The following is a 21275-nucleotide window of genomic DNA, read 5'->3' on the forward strand; positions in this document are numbered from 1 at the left end:
TGTTTAATCTTAACTACCTCTCCAAAATTCCCAAACATGCGAACTATTTATAAATCAACCTTTTTAAAGTATTAAAAAAAAATTAACAAAAAAACAACAGCCTAATTTGGGATCACCTTGTCCCATCTGTACCGGTGAGTGCTGCCAGCAGTCCCCGATGCCCTGGTCCTTCACTGCAGACCATACCTGTAATCTCAGACCCCACTGCCCCCCTTCCAGACCTCTGCCTCCTTCTTCCGTGGCAGGCTAGGTAGGAGAACTTGTCAGAAGCAGTCCCTGGAGTTGCTAAAGCTCACGGAATGCCGTCTGGCCCATCACATTGGCTCAGATGGAAAGCTCCAGGGCAAGTAGTCTTGTCCTCCACTGCAGTGGTGGGCCTGGCTGGCTTGCTGTTGACTTGAGATCACGGCCAATCCATCACATCACTGGCAGGCAGGCAGGCATGAAGGCAGTTCTCTCCTGGGCTCAGCTCAGGAGAGGTGGAAGGTGACAGTCCTCCTTTCCTTCCTATTCATCAGATTAGCCTGGTCTCCCTGAGAATACATACATCCCTCATATGAAAAAAAAAGGGGTAGTCCCTCCCAGCCCAGGGCCACCAGAGCTGCCAGGGAACGCCCGTCTGAGTTTCTTCCCCGCCGCTGATACTTCTGACCTCTTGTAATCTCTCCATCCCGTGACTCACAGCTCTAACCTTGAGCTGAGATGTAGCTCCTCTGATTTGGTGCCTTCTTGCCAGCCCTCCCCACTTGCCCCGTGGTCTGCTGGAAAGGAGCCCCACTTCTCCACTCATTAAATGCAGCAGGTTGGCCCCAAAAGGACGCTAAGGATTGCAGCTGCGATTGCTAACCAACAGCATCTTTCTTATATAGTGCTTTCTAACTCTGTTCCCCACCTTCTTCCATAGGACTCGAGAGATGGTCCTTCCTGCCAGAGTGTCTCTTTGTTGGTATTCATGGGAGGGGTCGGGGGAGGAATAGGCCGCTCTTCCTGAGGTCCCTTTGTCCAGACGCCAGCCTCATTATATCTTTATGTGGTGGGTTTTGCCAGGGATGTGCATCGGAATTCCAGGTGGTGGAGAGTCATGCTGTTTGCTGTAAGACGCACACAGGAGACTGATCTTCTGTCTTTCTTCGTAAGCTCTCCTGACACACACAGCTCCCTTGTAGGTACACCTAGAGGATCTTGGGAGAGAATGGCATATTGTGTGACAGAAAGTGCACAGGCCCTCTGCGGCCCACAGACCCGGGCTGAGGGAAGGGCTGAGTCCCAGGGAGGCTGACCATACCTGGAAACTGACCTGTATGGAGAGTAGGAACCTGCTTGACCCAGTCACAGAGCTGCCACAGAATTGGGCCTGGCGGTGGTGGGGACTAGAATGTGAGGAGACTTAGGGGTTACCCAGAGGAGCCCTTTCGGTGGATTGAATTATTCCCAGCAAGATGCAACATGACTGAGGTTCTGTATTTGCTAGAGCACCCCAGCAGGCATGGGGGACGGCAAGGCCAGGAGCAGGGAGGACAGAAGGTTTGGGCTGTAGCCGGGTGAGTAAAAAGGAGGGTCAGAATGAACTAAGAGCCTTGCTGGTGGGTTGTGGGAGGATGGATGCTTTGGAAGGACTTGGGCTGCATTGCCCAGAGTCACTGGTCACTGACTGATTTGGGGGTGCAGGTGGAGGCAGGGAGCGGCCAGTTGTCCTTATCAATGCCTGTTTTATTGTACTAGAGAACTGTCTTCAAATGATCTTTCAAATCTTGTCTGTACTATTAATTTGCCCTAGATTGTAACCCTGAAAGGGATTTGCATGTTTAGCCCCCTTATCTCCCAGTTAAACTGGGACTTGCTTAAGGTCAAACCGCCTGTGGTACAGAGCAAGCTCTGGTCTCAGTGCTTGCCACACATCATACTTAACCGTTGCATTTGCCATTACAGCATAGCAAACCCTAATAATCTTAATTTTGTAGCAGGGGTGGGGTCATAGGATTTTTTTTTTCCCATTGAACTCTATATCAAAAACCAATGTAGTCTTCCTTTTTTGTTGAAATGTCTCACTTTTTTTTTTTTAACCTTGAAACTCATAAAAATCAAAATAAAAAATGAATTCTGGAAGTAAGTTGGCTCATGAAATGACTCCAAGTGGTGAAAACACTGTATCTTATTCAACCTAGCTTGTCACCTGAGTGATGATGAGTATTTGGAATTCAAAATAGTTACTTCAGGCTACAGAGTGTTGGATGACTATACAGCTTTGCCTAGTGTGTGGTGAGTAGACAGGAAGGACTTGTATGAAATGAATTGTGTGTATGAAGTCAGTTTTTCTTGTACCTTATTCACAGTGATGCTTCCGAGAGCTTTTGTGACTCATTCATATCCAGTTGCTGATGCAGCTGGAAAGCTGGTTAGAAATAGGGATAAAATGAACATACTCTGCTGGTTCGCGGTCTTTGAGGGTTCTATTTTGGGGAGCGCTGTGTCTGTTTTTAGTTTCTTGAAACTGCCTTTTATGCGCAGAACTGAAGTAGAATGATTGTATACCACAAAGTATAAGGCATGCAGAATTTGATTCATTGTGTTTTCTGTTTCTGGTGTTATTACTTTCAGGTTTTTAATTTAGCTTGAATCAAATATGTTGGTTTTTGAACAACTTACATAAAATGTTAAGTTTGAAATTACTTTTTTTTTTTTTTTTAAGGAGTCTTGTTAGCACCAAAAGGTAGGAAACCAGAGGTGTTGGGTTCCACAGACGTAACACGGTGTGCTGGGGAGACACAACACAACCTAAAGCTGGTCGAGAGTGGGAGGTCTGGGGTCAGGGAGCAGAGAGCAAGGACACGTCAGCTGTACGTGGGAAGGGGAAATCACGTGGGGAGAACACTGCATCTAGAAACGTGTTTTGTTTAGACAGTCTGCACGCTCCTGGACTTTATCCACTGGTGGAGGTGCTGTCATGGTGAATGGGCCTGGGTCAGGGCTCAGTGGGCTTTTTCTGTCAAGGGCCAGGCAGTAACTGTTTTAGGCTTTGGTGGGACATAAAGTCTCTGTCTCCACGAAAGCATCCAGAGACAAAAGCTAAGCAAAGGTGCAAAGCAATGTTCCAGCAAAACTTCTAACAAGTAGCAGGCCAATTTTCAGAGTTGGCCTGGGGATGGGAGTTGCTGACCTCTGCTCTGGTTGCAGACCTGAGGGTTTTGGTGCCTGACTCTGCTCATAACTCTGTTCCTTCGTCAGTTCAGCCACTTTCTTAAAGCCCTTTTTACGCTTTGTAAAACGGGAATAATACATTTGACCTTCAAACAATACAGTTGGTTCGGGGCACCCTAGCTGTCCAAAATCCACGTGCCGTTGAAAAGACAACTTTTAACTCCCCCGGAACTTACCTGTTCGCACCCTGCTCTTGATGAGAAGTCTCACCTAAATAGTCGATTAACACTGATTTTGTATGTTATGTGTTGTATGTTATATGTATTATTTACTGTATTCTTAAAATAGAGTAAGCTAGAGGGCAGAAAATGTTAAAAACCATCAGGAAGAGATAATATACTTATAGGACTGTTCTCTGTTTATTGAAAAAATCTGCGTGTAAGTGGAGCCAGGCAGACCAGACCCATGTTGTTCGTAGGTCACCTGTACCCCGGCTGGCATGAGAGAATATGAGATAATATGTAAGCTCATATTCAGAGGATAGTAGCAGTTGCCCTGAGTCCTGTGTGAGATGTCATCCTGTCAAGTTGCATATAAAGCATAGTTTATTCATTGGCTCCTGCATTGACTCCAGAGGCAAATTTATAACTTTTGTGACTTGAAAAAGGGCCAGCCACTGTAACAGGGGTTACAGTGAGGAATGCAGCAGAGAGAGACGCTGATTTCTTTCTTGAGGAACAGTTGCTGTTCCAGGGGAGCAGGGACTCTGTTCCTTATGGTCATTTAGGGAACGGGGTTCTGCTGCTGCTTCTCTGCTGTCGCCCGTGGCATCATCCTCAACTGCATGGTTACGCTGCTCTGGGGACCAGAGCCGCAGGAGGAGAGGACAAGAGCCTGGGGGGACAGAGCCAGGCCTTGAGGAGGCACAGGCTGGAAGGCGAGCCCATGGCTTCCATTCGCACTCTGCAGAAGAGGACTTGGATGTGTGGTCACGCCCAAGTAGCTGGGCTGGTGGCCGGACCCAGCCACAAGCTTCTCACCACGGTGGAAGGGAGGACGGTCCCAGCAGTCAGTTCACAGTTGGTGCCACGGGACCCAAAGCAGACTTCACATATCGTCCCAAACCTCTTCATCCAGGGTACACCCTTCTGCGGGTTTGGGGATGGAGTTAGTGTTTCTTGGGTTGTAGGCGCAAGGCGATGGACTATCGCTGGTGGAAACTGTGGCCATGTACAGAGGCCAGACGTTGAAGAGCTAGAGTTGGGCAGCACAGTTTAGTTTTTAACTTTTACATTAAAGAGCTCCTAATAGGAGGGGCACCTGGGTGGCTCAGTGGGTTAAGCCTCTGCCTTCGGCTCAGGTCATGATCTCAGGTTTCTGGGATCGAGCCCTGCATCGGGCTCTCTGCTCAGCAGGGAGCCTGCTTCCTCCTCTCTCTCTGCCTGCCTGTCTGCCTACTTGTGATCTCTATCTGTCAAATAAATAAAATCTTAAAAAAAAAAAAAAAGCTCCTAATAGGAGATCCAAATAGGAAATAGTCTTCTCTCAGGCATTTCTATTGGCAAGAGTCATTGCCTGTTACAAATTGGTCATCAGTAAATTTTGTCATTGTGGTTTTATGTTTGTTGTATTGTGTGGTGCTCTTATAATTTAACTTTATATAAATGCCCTCTTTGGGGTGTCTGTGGATATTTCACCTAAATTTTTCTCTCCTGAAAAATCATTCTGGCTGTAATGGTAAGGCTAGAAGGACCTGGGAATATTCTCAAAATATAGTATCAAACCAGCAAATCAGTCCAAATAGGAAAGTTTCCCTTAGGGTGTCTCCTTTTAAATTTACAGTATATTGCTTTTAGCTTTGGCCCTACCATAACATGGAGACTGGGAATGTTTGTGATTAAATTTGCTTTTGGGGAATGTGGAAATGCCTTGCTTATAGTTATCACAGCTTACCCTGATGTTTAAAGAAGGAATATAATTAACGGGCTTGCAGTCAAATTGATCAATAAGTAGGAAAATCTCTAATTGGATTAATGCCACCTTCTGTGGGAAGAAATAAATCAAAGTTTATGATTCTTCCGTATTTGTTTAGTTACATACTTGTGAGTAAGGTAAAACAGAGAGTAAAAGAATTAAAAGTAAACATGTATTGCTCTTTTGTATTTTAGGAATTGTCCTGTTGTTCCCTGGGAATTGCCAGGTGTACATACACCCAGTGCAACACTGTAGCACTAGCAGACTAATGCATTTGAAAAGAAACTGGAACATTCACATTTAAATTTATTTTGACATCACTTGGAACTTAAGATAGGAATAGTGGTAGGGCTGGGGATCAAGAATAGAATTCTTGTTTCATTTTACCTCTCGGAGTTTTCCTGGTTTTGAGCAGTGAACACGGGCTGTGTAATAAACTTTACTCTTCTCCTTTTTTATTTTTTATTTTATTTTACTTTTTTGTTGTTGCACTGGCACAGTATACTGTATACTCTGACACCTAGCCCTAACATCAGTATGGAATACCAGAAAATGCCTGACCAAGAGTCTGGGAAAGAAGGTGATTTTCATCTTCCAGTGCAATTTCGTATTTATGGAGTTTGACAAGGAATATATTGTTTAGTTCGGAATGTGCTTATGTCACATATGCATCTGTTTTGTATATTTCTAGGTAATTTATTTTGACTAACTTGGGTCAAGATAATATGCAACTTGAATTTGTTTCTATGTGAAATTCTCGTTACCCACCCTCCCTTTAAGAAAAAAATTGTACTTCTACCCTTCAGTCGACATACGATTTATTCCTTTACATCAATCTTCAGGCTTTCTCACTTTTGTGAAATGTTTGTTTTTCTTGTAGCTTATGACTTTAGTGTCTCTTTTTCTTTGGTTAAAAAGTTCTGATTGACAAATAGTAGGATAGCTTGATTTTATTTTATTTTTTATTAAAGATTTATTTATTTGAGAGGGGGCAAGAGCTTGAATGTGGGGTAGTCTTCCAACAGACTCCCTGCTGAATGCAGAGCCTGATGTGGGGCTCGATCCCGTGACCATGAGCTCATGACCTGAGCAGAAATAGAGTTTGAGGCTCAACCTACAGAGCCACATAGGCGCCTCTTAATTTTAGTTAGCAGTTAGTGTTGTTAACTGTTTCAGAAAAATAAGATGTTCCAAAGTAGAATTATTATTTAGATAGGCTATACTTTTAAATATATACATACTGTACAGTTTACAGAGTATATTTGGTTCTCTTGCCTTGTATATGTGCATTGGAACAAATATTTTTCAAATATTCCCGAGTAGGTTTATAAGTGACTCTCCCTCCTTTCAGTATTTTATAATGAATGTATACTGCTTTATAATAGTAAAAAAAAAAAAAGGCAGGGAGTGTAAAATTAGTAACCATAGGTAATTTAAGCATTTCTGTAGGATGGCATTTTAAGAATCCCACGGCTCCTGGCACAGACAGGAAATACTGTGCACATAACTGCGCGTCATTCACGAAGTCCCCCTTTATTTCCTTGTACTTGTCTTTATTATAAGGTATATACTGTGGAATCTGATGGAAAGTTTGGGCAAAGAAGTAGATGAGATCTTATCTTTCTGTCATCCTTTTCAGAAGTGCACTTTTGAAAACAGAATTTTGACCTTCAGAGTCCCCAGTGGTCATCCTCCCACCCCCCTCCCATCATGGCTCTCACTGCGTCTCCTTTCCCCAACTAAACACAGGTCCACACAGGGGCAGGGGTAGCGATTTGATTTAGAAGTGGAGGCAAGGTATGAAAATGAGGGTGTGCAGAGACTTGGGGACTGGGCGTGTGCAGTGGGGTCTAGCCGGAGTCGAAAGTTCTGGGCGTGACTGATTAATACCAATGCCTTTGACCTGTAGAATTAGATCTCCCCTCCTCTTTCTAGCACTGGATTATTGGTTATTTAATAGTGCAGGATATTAGACTGGAAACAAGGACTCGAGGGGCATGAATGACCGCTGGATAGTTGTGTTGGCCACAGAACTCAGAGCCAAGTTAACTTAACCATTATGGTTTAAAATGCAGTGGTAAAAATGTATCATTTTGAAATACTTTAAAGTGTTACCTACCCTGCTTGACAGTTTCTTGCTGAGGTACTCCCCACAAAACGTGTTTGTCAATATGAACAGGCAGGAAGGGGTAGCAGAGTAGGCCATTTAAATTAGTTGAGGTAGGGTTACCTTACATGAGCTTTTTCTTTCTTTCTTTCTTTTTTTTTAAAGATCTTATTTATTTATTTGACAGAGATCACAAGTAGGCAGAGAGGCAGGCAGAGGTGGGGGGGAGTAGGCTCCCCACTGAGCAGAGAGCCCGACGTGGGGCTCGATCCGAGGACTCTGGGATCATGACCTGAGCCGAAGTCAGAGGCTTTAACCCACTGAGCCACCCAGGCGCCCTTACCTGAGCTTCTTCATTCTGTTTCCTTTCAGCTTAGAGTGCTGGAGGCCCATGTGAAAATAAATGTCAACAATAAAATGGGTTAGCCATTCTTATTTTTAGGAGTGGTTTTTATTTTCATTTTTCTAAATTCCAGATCACTTGAGGACATCACTGTCCTCCTGTCCACATGGCTTTCCTGCTAGAAAAACGGTAGCTACATCCAGAGGGCCACGCGGGCATGGGGGCGTGGGGGGTGAAGGGGGTGGCAAAAGCTGCTTAGTCCTTTCGAGGCCCTTGCACTTTAAAAGACAGCTGGGCTGGCATTTGGAGTGGATCCCAGTTCGTTCTGGTGCTGGGCCAGGGCAGGGCGGTGAGCAGCTGCCGGTAAGTGAGGGAGGAAGTGGGTGGAGAGAGAGGTGTGGAAATCGTGCTGAGTGTGAGCGACACTGCCCCGTGGAAGGGTTGTCCCTCTCCTGGCGCCCCTCCCCCATCGCTGAAACTCAGTGCCTCCGTCCACTGACAGCGTGAAAACGATCCTGTTGTGCTCTGTTTTGCCAAGAGAGTGGGTTTTCTTAGAAAGTGAAGGTTCCTGAAGGTTGACATCATCTTGGTGTGGGGGAGACTGGTGCTGTCATTGATCTTCCCTAGCGCCAGGAATGTTGGCGCTGTTGCTTCTCCACTCTTGTTTGCTCTTAGGCTTCATCTGACCAAAATATGATTCCATGGAGTTTACTTACATGGTCAGAAAGTCTGGGGTGGCTTTGAAGCCTTATTGATGATCCTATTAAAATGCCTCCCCTGCCACACACACATTCCCTTTCCTAAACCCAGGCTTATGAGCCCCACCGCACACATGAACGAGTCTTGCCATGAGCCGCCATGGAGAGGCTGGTGTGGATTGAGTAGTTTGGGAGGGTACCTGCCATCCTGGCTCAAGAACTCCAGGGTGGATGGTCAGGCCAGGTGGCCCTGTCACGGTTCCTGCTATTTGCTCCCAGATGCGGCCCTTGCACAGAGGAGGTGAGTCCTATTTGCTGAAGAAATGGGCGTTCTAGAGGGAGTAGCGTGTATCCTGGAGTCTCTGACCCAAGGTGCCTTATGGAACACTTCCCTCCTCCTCACTTCTGTCAGGTCTCTGCTTTGGATGATTTCCCCCAGCCAGAGAGGCCTTCCCCTACCCATGCCTGTGAGATCTCACCCCTCTCCTCTCCCTTGCCTCCCCCCTCCCCACCCTGGGGGTTTCTTCAGGGCTCTGGTCCTAGGCTCCCATGTTCCCCTCCCGTCCTACCTCTGGAGCATGAGCTGCAGGAGAAGGGGGGCCCGCCACCCCCTGACCTCTGCATGTGCCCTGTGCCCAGAGTGGTGCCTGCAGGAGGGCACTCTGCTTGTCATGTTACTAGCCTTCAGGCAGCTGTGACAGCAGGGCGCCCGGCGAGCTGCTGCACATGAGTCTCCTGGTTGGCACACGTGGACACTGAGGGCACCACCTCGCAGGCTTCAGTGACTGAGTGCGCGGGAAGTGCCCACAGAGCTTCTGAGAGATGTCGCTCATCAGGGTCGTAAAATCAGAAACTATAACTTCCACTTGGGATTGGTGGTTATAAGGATTAAAAAAAAATCAGGTACCTCTGAAGGGTTAAAGGACAAGCTTTCCATTCAAACATGTTGCCTAACATTTAACCAACGGAAAGGTTATGTTGACGGTTGTGTAAGTCGGGTAGGTTATTTTGGAAATATAGGATGATTATCTGTTTAGTACACCAAAATGCTCTGTTACTAACATTTTATCCTTTGAGTAAATGTTTATTGAGCGAATCGGTTGTGTGCCAGGCTCTGCTGGAGCCGCAGGAACATGGGTGAGGTCTTCCTTCCAGGGCCCTTGGTCCAGTGGAGCCTGATAGTAAGTGAAGTTTTTGAGAATTCTAGATGATTCTCTTATATGGATGCTTTTCCTCTTTCATGTCTCTGAAGATAGAATCTGTATTTTAGAGGCCTGTTTCGTGAGGTCTTGCTGCCATATCTGTTGGGAGTTGGGGAACCGGGTGGAAGCTGACAGGGTGTCAGCCTTGGGCTGGTCTGCCCTGGAGTATGAGGGGCAGGGTTGGGGTTGGGGACTGGGGGCAAGGGCTACCTTTACTTGGCGGACAGCTGTGGTACGGTGAACGTGTTCTCTTTTCTAAAGTTTTGTTAGCTCTTCTGTGGAATGTGGTGCTTCTCTTTCACTGTGATGTTTAAATACTGTTTGGAGCCACTTACAGTGTTAAGTGATTCATCCTTTAGTCCTTGCTCTCAAAATGGGAGAAACAATACTCATTTGTTCAGCAAGTACTTATTGGGCAATTACTTATGTCAGGCTCCTAGAACAAAAGTAGGTTTTGCCCTTAAGGGGTTTAAAATTGTGAGGATTCAATGTGTGTGTGCTTGGGTCAGGGGAAGGAGGCAGGAGAGGGAGAAGGGGAGAAGGGCAAGAAAGGTCTCATGCTAGATGCTCAAAGACTCAAAAGAAAAAATCTCTTCTCCTTTTTATCCCTTGGCTTTTTACTTTACTGTCTTAAAGACCAAAAAAATCTTACTCATTGTGAATTGTTAATCACTTCTGCTTTGTTTCTACCCATTTCTTTGCACAAAGGATCTGACGTTTAGAGTATTTTATATATTCCTCTAAAGGTTTGGTTTTGCTTAGAGCAGGGAGCTGATAGATGAGTGAAGGGAAGAACAAAAGAATTGATCATAAATAACAAGTCAGAGAAAAGGGATTAATTAACTGTTTTCCTCTAGAATCTACTTCAACATAAATAATTTGAGGGTTTTTCTCCTAATAGGTTGCCCATGGGCTTTTAAAAATTAACTTTTTTTTTTTTAAAGAATTTATTTGACAGAGATCACAAGTATGCAGGGAGAGAGGAGGAAGCAGGCTCCCTGCTAAGCAGGAGCCCTGATATGGGACTTGATCCCAGGATGCTGGGATCATGACCTGAGCCTAAGGCAGAGGCTTTAAACCACTGAGGCACCCAGGTGCCCCCACAATTAACTATTTTTTAGAGCAGATTAGGTTTAAAGCGAGATTAAGCGGACGGTACAGCGTTCCCGTGTACCCCTTCTCTCCCCTCCAGCACCCATGCTACCAGCATCCCCACAGAGCAGTACTTTTGTTACAGTCTACGGACCCCCACAAACACATCAGCATCACCTAGGTCTTGAACTTACATTGGCATTCCCTCTTGGCATTGCACGTTCTTCGGCTTGGACAGATTTCTAGTGTCTCCTATCCACCATTACAGTGTGTTGAGTAGTTTCCCGGCCCTGAAAACCCTCTGTACTCCTCCCCTCATTCACCCACCTCTCTCCCCTAGCCTCAGGCAACCACTGATCTTGTTACTGTCTCCCTGGTTTTGCCTTTTCCAGAATGTCCTATAGCTGGAGTCCTACAGTCTGTAGCCCTTTCAGACTGGCTTCTTTCACTCAGCAATATATATGTGAGGTTCCTCTGGGTCTTTGCTTGGCATGATAGCTCCCTTTCTTTTTAGTTGTGAATAAGTTTCTACTGTCTGGATGTACTGCACTTTACGCATTCACCTACCAGAAGGACATACTGGTTGATTCTGAGTTTGGGAATTTATGAATAAAGCTGCTCTAAACATCTGTGTGCAGGTTTTTGTATAAACAGATGTTTTCAGTTTAGTTGGGTAAATACCAAGGAATACAGTTGCTAGATCTTAATGTAGAAGTACATTTCGTTTTGTAAGAAACTGCCAACTGTCTTTAGAGGATGTGCTATTTGCCTTCCCACCATGTATGAGGGAGAGGTCCTCTTGATCCATATCCTCGCCAACAGTTGGTTTTGTCAGTATTTTAGATTTTGGCCATTTTAGTAGTTGTGTAGTGGTGGCTGGTTTTAATTTGCACTTCTTTAATGTCATATCGATTTTGAACATCTTTTCACATGTTTTCTTGGACATCTGTGTATCTTCTATGGTGAGCTCTCTGTGAAGGTCTTTTGTTCATGTTTTAAATCAGGTTGCTTATGTTATTGTTGTTGAGTAAGTTCTTAATACATTTGGACAACAGTTGTTTATCCAAGATGTCTTTTGCAAACATTTTCTCCCAGTCTATGGATTTTCTTTTCATTCTCCTGACAGTGTCTTTTTCAGAGCAGAAGTTTTTGATTTTAATGAAGTTCAGCTTCAGTTATTTCTTTCGTGGATCATGCCTTTGGTGTTGTATCTAAAAAGTCCTCTCCATACCCAGGGTGGTCTGGGTGTCTCCTGTTATCTCCGAGGACTTTCATAGTTTTGTGTTGTACATTTAGATGTGTGATCCATCTTGAGTTAATTTTTGTGAAGTGTTCTAAGTCGAGGTCCAGGTTGATTTTTGTGTGTTTTTGCTCGTGACTGTTCAGTTGTTCTGGCAGCATTTGCTGAAAAGACTGTCTTTCCTTCATTGTATTTTCTCTTTTGTTGGTTGCCTGTGTTTAGACACTGTTTATTTCTATCACTTCTCTAGAAACCGATACTATGGAGGTTTTTTTTAAAGATTTTATTTATTTATTTGAGAGAGAGTGAGGAGAGCACATGGGGGAGGGGCAGAGGAAGAAGCAGACTCCCCGTTAAGCAGGGAGCCCCCTTCGCAAAGCTTGATCCTGGGGACATGAGATCATGACCTGAGCCAAAGGCAGAGGCTTAACCAACTGAGTCACCCAGGAGCCCCAATACTCTAAAATTTAAAGCAGTAAGAGCTACCCTTCCCCCCAAACATTCCCTTTTCTTCCATTTTTCCCTTTTCTTAAAAAAAGCTTTGAAGAACTCAAGCCTTTGTGTGATAATCGTGGAGTGAGAGTCACTTCTTGGACTTCCACGGGGTGAACTCAGGATTAGTAAACCAGGGTATCCAAAACACGCTCCGTCCTCATCCCTGCTCCAGACTCCCTCACCATCATTGGGCTGGACGTTCAGAGGCTTGGGTGGACAGGAATTGGGCTGTGCTCTTGTTTCGCCTCATCACTGACCTTGCTGCCCTTCGCTAGTGGCCGTACCTTGTGACCACAGCTCCAGTGGGCTGCCCTAACTCAGTAGACCTTCATCATTCGAAGCCTGCTTGGATCTTTAGCAAGTATGTGGGTGTACGATATTACTAGATAGACATGGTAAGTTAAAATGGTTCAAAATGTGTTTATTTAGAATGAGATTCCACAGCAAATCAGGAATCTTGACTAAAAAAACCCAGAAGAAAATGAGTTTATAGGCCATATTTGGCCCACAGATTTGGCTCATATTTCTCTGTCTCTCATTCTAAAATTTGGGTTAGTTTCTAACATTTAGAAATTAGGAGGCTCTACACAAAAATAGCCCTCTTCCTCACTTTTCTTTAAAAATCAGAAGATCTGACCCCACTGGGCCTGGATTCCTGTGTCCCTCCCCAGCCTGGTACACTTCCCCCATATTGCCCCTGAAAGTTTGTTTTTAGCTTTGTTTTTGTTTTGGTTTGTTCTTTGGTGATCCCTTAGACTGCGGCTCACGTCGGTTTTGCTGTGGATTGTAGCTCCAGTGTGAGAGCTGGATGTGTTCACGTTGACTAGCATTAGTAAGGAGCGCCGAGAGGGGCCGCGACTGTGGTGGCCTGCCATGACTGTACCCGGACACGGGCTACGAGACACCTTTAGAGAGAGCCCTTCCCATCCTTCCCCCTCCCTTCCCCCACGAGCAGGCCCAGGACTGGGCTTGTCCCGCTGCCCACTCAGTGCTTTATCTTTGTGTGCAAGCTTATCTTCTCTTTGTACTTGACCTTTTAGATGTTCCCTGCCTGGTAGAGTGCCTTTAATGTGAATGTTCAGTAAGTCTTTGAAGCCACATTTACGTAAGACTTTGTTCATTTGAAGATAGGTGTGCACACATTCATTCTTCCTAACCCTGCCACGTTTACTTCTTTATCTGCGGGAGCAGAAAGGGGATGTCTGGAAAGCTTAATTGACTCGTGCAAGGTCAAAATGTTATTAAAGGGCAGCAAATGGGAGTTTAGATCATTTTCTGACTGCAGATAAGGGTGTTCTCTTTCCACGGTTGCTGTTGACTGTTCACGCTGCCAGCTGTCCACCGCAGACTCTTGATTTCAGTGGGATCACTTTGCTTAATAAGTCTTACATACAAGGGTCAAATTACTACCAACAGTTTTTGCCATACTTTGCCAAGCTTAATTCCCAGTTCTTTTGAAATGCATCCGACTTCTCAAAAAGGTGTTTAGATTTCAAATTTCGACACTGCTGGTTTGAGACACAAACATACAGCTCTCATTTTTTACTACCAGAGGCCCAGCGTAATTCCCATAAAAAATCTGCTTTTTTAAATGGACTCTAAAATATGAAGCACCTAATCCTCGAACTTAATTGGATGAAAGTCAGCAAAGCCTATACAAAACGAATTAGGAGAGAGACCTAATATGGATTGTAGTGGACCATATGCCCTGAGAGCCAGTGCCAGGCCAGTATATGCCCCCGATCTTGGCCTAATTATTAACAGATTTTCTCTTTCATCTCAAAAGGCCCTGCCCCAGACAATAAATTCTCTGGAAACCCTACTTCTAGGTATATGAGAATGTTAATTTAAATATTTAAAACTTGTGAATAAGAGTATTTTGAAACTATTATCAGGTATGGTCTCTTGATATTTAGCAGCCCATATTTTCTGTGAAGCATTTTTCAGCACAAAAGGATACAAAAAATCATCTGCGGAGAATTGAAGCACTGCACAAATCAGAATTAAGAGATAACTATCAATCTGGAGCAGTGACTGTTGATGTGGCTGAAATACATATTTAATGATAGACACTAATGTGAACAGTTACTGGGAAGAACCATGACTTAATGAGAATGTTGGCCTTCATTGCAGAGGATGCCGAGGACATTTGCTAATGCAGATCGTAGACCGTAGACCGTGTTCGTTAACTGAGGATTAGATGTGGATAGTTGATGGTTATTCCCAGCTGGACTGGAGGTTCCTGGGAATAGCGTGACCTTGATATTTATTAGCCCCTCTCAGATTTACCATGGAATGAGTCACAGTCCTGAAGCATGTCACAGTGCAGGAGATGGCTTTTCTGGAGTCCAGGATTATGGGGGTACTTTTTAGAACAAAGATTAGGGGCCGTTCTAGGGACACTGGAAATTAAATGAAACCACAGGGGTACTGTATGCATCTTCAAAGGGCTTCCTTGGTGTTTTTTAGCCAAGGAATGACCTTGTAATTATAAAATAACCCATATGCACACCAATTTTGTGTTTTCTTCTGCAGTACTTTTTAACTTCCCATTTTATAATATTCTTTAAGAGAATGTACCAAATTATAGATTATTGAAATACTTTAACGAAGTCCTTTTAAAATTCAAATTTGTTGACATTCGAAATATTCTTTTTTATTTTTTTAAAGATTTTGTTTATTTATTTGACAGAGATCACAAGTAGGCAGAGAGGCAGGCAGAGAGAGAGAGGGGGAAGCAGGCTCCCTGCTGAGCAGAGAGCCCGATGTGGGGATCGATCCCAGGACCCCAGGACCATGACCTGAGCCGAAGGCAGAGGCTTTAACCCACTGAGCCACCCAGGCACCCCTCGAAATGTTCTTTATAACAAAAATGCCTCCTTATTTGCCACTCATGGAATTACTAAAATGAACCATTACAAATCTCCTATCCTTAACTTTTTTATTTATAACAGAATTGGAAGTTTGTTTTTATAAGATGAAAAAAGTTAACAGGGTGCAATGTGGTGTTCTCTTCTAATGCTCCAAACACAGTTTGACTCAGTGAGGGTAGGAGCCTGTAACATTTGAATACTGTATCTTTGACCACATCAGAGTGAGTGGGTAGAAGAACATTAGGGCATGATTTTAGAATTATATGTGACTGTTTTATAAAACTAGCATATAAAATTTTTTTAAAACATAAGTTTTATAAAACTAGCATGTAAGATTACATAGTATCTTAGAATTCTTCATGTTGAAGGAACCTCTTGTATGATATAGTCATTTTATAAACAGGAAAACTTGAGATCCAACAAATTCAAGTGACTCCCCCAAGACCTTACAACTTACTGGTAGCATTAAGTCAGTAAATGTCTCCGTATAGTCTTATTTCTTAATGTTTATTTTACATTGTTACATTCTGTACTTTCTCCCAGGGAAATAGCAGCTTTAACTTGCTAAACACTTACTTTAGACATGCAATTATACCTCTTACGGGTGTAGGGGACTTCATTCCTGTTGAATCTGGGAAATTGCCCGAAGTCCAGAAATTAAATCTTACCTTCATCTTACTTGCTTAATGGGGAACATTGTAGTGAATAGAAAATTGGCTCTAATGTGGAGAAAAGAGGTATAATGGACAGAATATAGAGACATTCAGCATAATGATCCAGCTATTTCTCATTCAAGAGCCCAAAGCAGAGTGGTCCAACTTCTTCTCACCTTCAGTGTACACACCTTCTTAAATGCAACAGCCATCTTTAAAGGGAAAAAAAGAAAAGGTAGGCAAAGTCTAAATAATAGCAAGGAAGCTAGGAACCAGTCAAGATAAAAACAAGGATGATTTGAGGAGAACTTTGCAAAGGATTTGAAAAACAAAAGCAAATGCCTACAATACTACAAAGGCAGAAATGAGATGCAGAAGCACTAAGATCACTTGATGTGAACAGGTGGAAAAGGTGATTTGGGGTAAAAGTGGAGGAGGGATAGCTGGTGGCTGGGGAAGGTGTTGTGAGCTCTTGCCCAGAACCCGGCCCACTGGGATGTGGACACAGAAGTCTGATCAGTGGGACCAGCACCCAGCTTTCCCTTCTGGTGTTTCCCTCCCCATCTCTGTGGCAGGAACCGCAGATGATTTCTGGATCATTTGTCTCTAACTTAGCCTTAGTGTCTGCTTCATTGAAATTTTTGCTTCGAATTACACTATATTCCCTGTTCTAAATTCTGAAGGTGCTTTGTGACTCATATTCATATTTAAAAAAAAAAAGTTTTCTTGAAATCTGCATTTCCCCCTTTCTCTCCCCACTGCACTGAGGGTAAAAAGAAAGTTTCCTGACCTCTCCACCAAAACCATTTATAATAAGGCTTTGTATAGACGCTGATGGGGATTGGTCAATGTGCAGAATGACCGAAAAGGTACCACTAGAAACTGACTTGGGCAGGGTCTTTGTTTCACCATTAATACCATTATGTGGAGGTTCATGGCTTCGCCTCTTCGGTACCTCTGTCCACATCTGCCCTTTCGGAAGAGGAGCTGTTCATTGGCATTTATTGAGATTTTTCTTAGGATCATAGCAGGTGCATGGCTTCTTTGTTGAAAATGTTTATTTTGTAGTGATATTAGGGTGATGCAGGAGAGGAGGGCACCAGCTAGTCTGGACATAGACTTGGCCTTATTTGTAACAAAACAAGTGCTTTCCCCCAAACACACACGTGCTTGCACTTGTGTATGCCTGCACGCTCCCCACCCCTTTCTCTCGTCTTGCAAAAGATTTCATTTAAAAAAAAATACCTACACCATATATCTGTACGAGGCTGGGTGCAGTGTCAATTACGAGAGATATTTATATATCCCTATATAAATAATAAATTATTAATAGTAAATGTGTCCTATAAAAAAAAAGGATATAACAACATTCATTCAGACTGGTGGAGGTTAGCCAGAAGGTGCCTACAACAACTTTACTACAGTTCACGATCTTGGTCTCTAATGGCTCCAGGGGGTTTAAGGCTTTCATAAAACCCGGTTAGTCATTGTCAGCAATTTTCTTTTCTTTGTGTTTATCCCTTTAGCACACACATGCTGTGTTTCCGGTAAAGCTTACCTAAACGTCAGTTACTGTGAAAGTCGTGGCCTCAGACAGCTTCTAAAAGATGTTTAGAGGGGCACCTGGGTCGCTCAGTGGGTTAAAGCCTCTGCTTTCAGCTCAGGTCATGATCTCAGGGTCCTGGGATCAAGTCCTGCATCAGGCTCTTTGCTCCGCAGCAAGCCTGCTTCCTCCTCTCATTCTCTCTGTCTGCCTCTCTGTCTACTTGTGATCTCTGCCTGTCAACTTAAAAAAAAAAAAAAAAGACGTTGAGAAACATAGTCCTGAAAAATGCTTGGGGTTGTGGTGTCCTGGGAGTGGGTAAGAAGAACCAGTGACACATGGCAGACCCTGCACTCCACACCAGACCTTGGAGCTCGCTTGCCGCGGGTGGGGTTTTGATAGCCGAGAGTAAGATGTGCAGTTATCTGTTTGGTTTTCTAGAGAGTAAAGGACAAATAACAACTACATCCTTTATCTGGAAGGATATTTATTTTTCCTCAAATATACTGCTGATTTTTGCATTTAAAAATATATTCTAGCCAGAGGACCCCAGCCCTGTCCCGGTATATTAGTTACCACTTAGTTATCCTATCTGTCAGTCTTCATCAGCTGTGCTCTTCTGCATTGAAATCATGCAGCATTTTCTTGATACCTGCTGTGCTAAAGACTTTACTGTTTGCCGTAAGTTCACCAAATATCTGCCGAGTGTCTCGTGTCAGGCCTGAGCTAGACTCTGAACATAAAGGTCGTGAGCGTGCGTGCGCTGGTTCCCTCAGCCCGCTCTGGAGCCCTCTGCCTCTCCTGTCTGTTCGGGCTGCCAGAACGAAAGTTCGGTGGACAGGGTGGCCGATGCCGCAGACATGTATTTCTCCCCGTGCTGGGGGCTGGACGTCCGAGGTGGAGGCGTCCCTAGGGTCAGGGTCTGGGAAGGACCCTCTGCCTGGTTTACAGAGCTGCTTTCTTGCTGCATCCTGCCATGGTGGGGAGAGAGTGCTCTGGTGCCGTCTCAAAGCCCTATCTGGCCCCCATCCCACCGTGGGAGCCCCCCCTACAGCCTCTTCTCAGTTCCCTTCCAAGGGCCACACCACACACCCTCACACTGAGAGCGCCTCAGCGTGTGAATCTGGGGCGTGCGGACATCCCAGTCCACTATACTCTCCTTGTGGGACCTCCTTGCATTGTCGTTCTAGGCGCTCTTTCTTCTCTGTCGTACCCCTTGTTTCCAGGATGCTGTGTGATCGTCCTTTCCGATATATTCCCTCATTCTAGAAGGGCACATCCTTCCAGAGCTGGGAAAGGCTGAGTACAAGGTAGGACCGTCCTCCACTGCCTGAAAATCTCTCTTCTGCCCTCCTGCTTCATGGATCATTTGGTTAAGAGGAGAATTGTACGTTGGGAATAATTTTCACTCCCTCTTATTTCTAGATGGCCTTTTTTTCTTATCTTGGGAAGTTTTCAGAGTGCTTTCTTTGTGGTGTTCTGAATTTGTATTCTTTCTACCAGGTGATTGGGATTTAATTCAGGCAACTAGTTCTTTTATTCTGAACCCATTTTCTGTATTGTTATTTTCTCCCCTGGTGTACTTTCTTGTGGTAGAATGAATACTTTTCTGTTTTCTGGTTTTGTTATCATTTTTGTTTTCTGGGATATTCTTTAACTTTATTTTCAAATTTTACTCTTCTTTTTTTGTGCTGCTAGTTTATGTTGATTTTCAAGAGCCTTTTTGGTTTTCTGATTTTCTTATAGTATTCAGTTTTGGTTGCATGGGTGTATTATCTTCTGTGTGGATGCCTTCTAGGTTTGTCTTTTGTTTCTCTTGTTGGGCTGGGTGGGCTGTTCTGACCTAATTTTGAAAAGCAACCTGTAAGGTTCAGTGTGTTCACATTCTTGGAAATGGAGGGACCTTTAAAACAAGTCATGGTCCTTCATGCTCACTGTTAGAAATTTGGAAATTATAAGCAGACAAAATGAAAATAATATGTAATTATAACAAATATCTATAAAACTATTACGTAGCCCTCCATCATCTTGCATGCAGTAGTTATTTTACTGGTTCTAGTTGTGGAGCCTTGAGCTGGTGCTGATTTCTTGGCTGTGGTGGAAGGTGGAAGGGCCTTGAGCTGGTGCTGATTTCTTGGCTGTGGCCTTTGCATAGTCTGTTCGCTGCAGCGCACCACCACCCCCCCCACACACCCCCCCGCACCCAGGCCGTGTCCTCAGGCAGGTTTGGGGATCAGATAGCACACCCACTGTGGGATGCATGTCCTGAAGGCTGACCTTGCGAAAACTGGAAGAAGGGCCTCCAGGCTCCTGTTGGGGCATGCGGTCATGCAGGGGGTAAAGGGTGGGACCTTAGAACCTGTGGGCAGATTTCATTTCTCCTGGCTTGGCAACCTCACGGGACACTCACTTGTCCCCTTGCAGCCATTCAGTTGGCACCCAGGAGGCAGTCTGGCTGGAAGATGAATGTGAACTCCTGGGGCAGGAAGTTCCTGAAACCTCTTTTGTTGTCACCCATATAAAAAGAAAGGCACATGATCAGGTTCTTGTCCAGCCCCTGTCATGGGGTATTTACGTTACTGTAGTTTTTCTCCGTGCTCATGTCTGTGGCCTTATAGCCAGGCCTTGGAGGAGCTCAGACCTCCCTTGCTTCACGCTTTCCCAACTAAGCAAACCCCAGACTGCTGCTTTGCTTCGGGCTGTCCTGCAGCTTCCTGTAGATCAGAGGTGTGGGGAGGCGCCACCCGTGCTGGCTGCCCTCCGCTGGGAACAGAGGCCAAGAGCAGCCTCTGCACGGGGGTCCTGCGCATCCTGCGCATCCTGCGTTTGCCCTTTGCCTCCAGGCACGCTGAGAGGCGGGGCTGTTCTCCAGGGCTGGATATGCTGCGCTTCCGTTCTTTTTTTAAACTTTGACTGCCTTTTCTAATTAATTGCAAAATTTAGAAATGATTTGAGCGGCTAATTCCATGTCTCCTTGTCCTGTGTTGATCACAGACCATGTGGGAAGCAAAGTTGAAAAGAGTGAGGGCCTTTCTGAGATGTTGGCATTCCATGCCAAGTCCTAGTCTGTGGACAGACCTCGCAGGTGTCCAGGAGAGGAGAGAGCTGACCTTGAGAAGGTCAGCTTTCGCCAGACTCTCAGGTCCCTGAGAATGAAGCGAGCAAGTGGATGTGGCTGGAGGCCTCGCACAGAACCTGGCGTGCATTCCTCTATCTCTTCCTTGAAGTGTTTCCCTTCTTTTTATTCTTACTGGCTTTATTTAGTAGTAGCCTGTAGTATTGCATAGAAGAAAATGGGATGTAAAAATGCTAACCTGCGCTTTTCTGTTACGGTGATTGCTATGTGGCGGGAAAGAAAAAAGTAAAAAATAGGACTTTCCAAAGGTAAATAAGTAAACTGCCTGGTTCAAATACATATCACCCTATCAAGAGTTAGTATTTAGCAATGTGAACAAAACCCCAAAATGAGCCACAAATGCAACGGGACTCATTGTAATGATTTTTGTAGATTTTTATTCTTTCTTCTAGAAGGTGTTGTAGACATTCACCAATCATCTTGTTGCTCGGATATACAAGGGAATTAAGTACGTTCCCTGTCTGACTTGAGGGAACATGCCCCCGTTGGGGCTGATGGACTGCCACCCTTTGTCCTCCCTGCCCCCAAACCTGTATCATAGGACAGGGGGCGGGATGGTGGAATAATGAGTCCCCTCCCATTGCCTGCCTCTTACTCAACACTCTGAGCCTGTGGCTGTGCTGGTGCTGAGCACAGAGGACACACCCCTTGCCCCCAACCCCAACCCTCCACCAGTGCCTACACAGAGGCTGCGGGGGAGGGGCGCACTTGACACAGGAACTTGCAAGCATTTGAAAGGATTTTCAGCACGTCTGGGTGTCACAGATGGCATCCCCCTCCC

General features: G+C 44.7%; 1 protein-coding gene across 1 annotated transcript in view; it reads left to right on the forward strand.

The window, feature by feature from the left end:
- Positions 1 to 21275, forward strand: part of CHSY1 (chondroitin sulfate synthase 1) — a 70838-nt gene that overhangs the window by 45871 nt on the left and 3692 nt on the right. The gene's annotated exons all lie outside the window — the stretch shown is intronic.

This window comes from Mustela nivalis, assembly GCF_964662115.1.
Source record: "Mustela nivalis genome assembly, chromosome: 6".
NCBI lineage: Eukaryota > Metazoa > Chordata > Mammalia > Carnivora > Mustelidae > Mustela > Mustela nivalis.